The sequence below is a fragment of the Zea mays genome, chromosome 3, assembly GCF_902167145.1.
Source record: "Zea mays cultivar B73 chromosome 3, Zm-B73-REFERENCE-NAM-5.0, whole genome shotgun sequence".
NCBI classification, from domain to species: Eukaryota; Viridiplantae; Streptophyta; class Magnoliopsida; order Poales; family Poaceae; genus Zea; species Zea mays.
This window is the reverse complement of record NC_050098.1, coordinates 209,872,002-209,875,378: the sequence shown is the minus strand read 5'-3', so window position 1 is coordinate 209,875,378 and position 3,377 is coordinate 209,872,002.

The following is a 3,377-nucleotide window of genomic DNA, read 5'->3' as shown; positions in this document are numbered from 1 at the left end:
CTTGTGTGCATTGCTAATCCCTCCCTTGCTCCGTGTTCTTTGTGAATTTCAAGTGTAAGGGCGAGAGGCTCCAAGTTGTGGAGATTCCTCGCAAACGGGATTGAGATAAAGCAAGCAAAACACCGTGGTATTCAAGTGGGTCTTTGGACCGCTTGAGAGGGGTTGATTGCAACCCTCGTCCGTTGGGACGCCACAACGTGGATTAGGCAAGCGTTGGTCTTGGCCGAACCACGGGATAACCATCGTGCCATCTCTGTGACTGATCCTTGTTGGTTATTGTGTTTTGTTGAGGATTCCTCTAACAATTAACCAAGTTTTGTGGCTTAAGTTTTGAAGTGTTACAGGATCACCTATTCACCCCCCCTCTAGGTGCTCTCAATTGGTATCAGAGCTGTTCTCTTCACTAAGGGACTAACAGCCCGAAGAGATGGATCCTAAGGGGAAGGGTATCGTGATCAACGACAAAGAGAAGGAATCCTTCGTCAACGAGCCGAAGGACGACAAGCCTACCGACTCCGGATCGGGTCATAGACGAAAGGAAGGGAAGAAGAAGAAGACAAGGCGCATCAAGGAGATCGTCTACTACGACGACAGCGATGAATCTACTTCTTCCCAAAAGGACGATGACCACAACGACTACGAGAGAAGGAAACCGGTTAATTCGAACTTTTCTTTTGACTACTCTCGTATTCCGCAAAGTTCAAATTCACATTTGCTCCCCATTCCACTCGGCAAGCCCCCACACTTTGATGGGGAGGACTACGGATTTTGGAGCCACAAAATGCGTAGTCACCTATTCTCTCTCCATCCTAGTATATGGGAGATTGTAGAGAGTGGAATGCACTTTGATAGTTCGGATAGTCCCATGTTCATTAATGAGCAAATCCATAAGAATGCACAAGCTACTACTGTTCTTCTAGCTTCATTGTGCAGGGATGAATATCACAAAGTGAGCGGCTTGGATAACGCCAAGCAGATCTGGGACACCCTCAAGATTTCTCATGAGGGGAATGACGTTACCTTGCTCACCAAAATGGAGTTGGTGGAGGGCGAGCTTGGACGGTTCGCGATGATAAGGGGCGAGGAGCCAACTCAAACATACAACCGGCTCAAGACCCTTATCAACAAAATAAGGAGCTACGGAAGCACGTGATGGATGGACCACGACGTCGTCCGACTGATGCTAAGGTCCTTTACCGTTCTTGATCCTCATTTGGTGAATAATATTCGTGAGAATCCCAGGTACACCAAAATGTCGCCCGAGGAAGTCCTAGGAAAATTCGTCAGCGGGCGAATGATGATCAAGGAGGCAAGGTACGTGGACGACGCCTTGAATGGACCAATCAACGAGCCGCAACCTCTTGCACTCAAAGCAACAAGAAGCAAGGAGGCGCTACCTAGCAAGGTGGCACAAATTGAGGCGGCCGGACTTAATGACGAAGAGATGGCCCTCATCATCAAAAGATTCAAGACGGCGCTTAAGGGTCGCAAGGGACAGCCAAGCAAGACCAAAGCCAAGGGGAAGCGCTCATGCTTCAAATGCGGTAAGCTTGGTCATTTTATTGCTAACTGTCCCGACAATGATAGTGATCAGGACCAAGGGAACAAGAGGGAAAAGAAGAAGCATTACAAGAAGGCCAAGGGTGAGGCACATATCGGAAAGGAGTGGGATTCGGATTGCTCCTCCTCCGACTCCGACAATGAAGGACTCGCCGCCACCGCCTTCAACAAGTCATCCCTCTTCCCCAACGAGCGTCACACTTGCCTCATGGCAAGGGAGAAGAAAGTAAGCGCTCACGATACTAGTACTTATGCTTCTTCGAGTGAGGATGAATCTAGTGATGATGATGAGATAGATTACTCATGCTTATTCAAGGGATTAGATAGATCTAAAATTAATAAGATTAATGAGTTGATTGATGCGTTGAATGACAAGAATAGATTACTAGAAAAACAAGAGGATCTTTTATATGAGGAGCATGATAAATTTGTTAGTGCACAAAATTCTCTTGCTCTAGAAATTAAAAGGAATGAAATGCTCTCTAGTGAACTATCTTCTTGTCATGAAACCATTGCTACTTTAAAAAGTTTTAATGATGATTTAAATGCTAAACTAGAAGTAGCTAGTAAATCTAATTCTTGTGTAGGAATTGTTGAAACTTGCAATAGGTGTAAAGATTTAGACATTAATGCTTGTAGTGATCATTTAGTTTCAATTTCAAAATTAAATGAGGAATTGGCTAGTCTTAATGCCCAACTTAAGACTAGCAAGAATGAATTTGACAAGTTAAAATTTGCAAGGGATGCCTACACGATTGGTAGACACCCCTCAATTAAGGATGGACTTGGCTACAAGAGGGAAGCCAAGGACTTGACAAGCCATAAGGCTCCCATCTCTGCCAAGGAGAAAGGGAAGGCCCCTATGGCAACTAGTGCTAAAAAGAACCATGCTTTTATGTACCATGGTAGGAGACAAACTAGAAATGCTTATAGGAGCTATAATGCTTATGATGTTTTTGATTCTCATGCCATGTTTGCTTCTAGTTCTTCCTATATGCATGGTAGAGATATGTCTAGGAGAAATGCTATCCATCATGTGCCAAGAAAGAATATTATTCATGCTCCTAGGAAAGTAATGAATGAACCTTCTACAATTTATCATGCTTTAAATGCTTCCTTTGCTATTTGTAGAAAGGATAGGAAAATAGTTGCTAGGAAATTAGGGGCAAAATGCAAGGGAGACAAAACTTGCATTTGGGTCCCTAAGGATATTTGCACTAACGTTGTAGGACCCAACATGAGTTGGGTACCTAAGACCCAAGCCTAAATTTGCCTTGCAGGTTTATGCATCCGGGGGTTCAAGCTGGATCATCGACAGCGGATGCACAAACCATATGACGGGGGAGAAGAAGATGTTCACCTCCTACGTCAAAAACAAAGATTCCCAAGATTCAATAATATTCGGTGATGGGAATCAAGGCAAGGTAAAAGGGCTAGGTAAAATTGCAATCTCAAATGAGCACTCTATCTCTAATGTGTTTTTAGTAGAGTCTCTTGGATATAATTTACTATCTGTTAGTCAATTATGTAATATGGGATATAATTGTTTATTTACAAATGTAGATGTGTCTGTCTTTAGAAGATGTGATGGTTCACTAGCTTATAAGGGTGTACTAGACGGCAAACTTTACTTAGTTGATTTTGCAAAAGAAGAGGCCGGTCTAGATGCATGCTTAATGGCTAAAACTTGCATGGGCTGGTTGTGGCATCGCCGCTTAGCACATGTGGGGATGAAGAACCTCCACAAACTTCTAAAGGGAGAACACGTGATAGGTCTAACCAATGTTCATTTCGAAAAAGATAGACCTTGTGCAGCT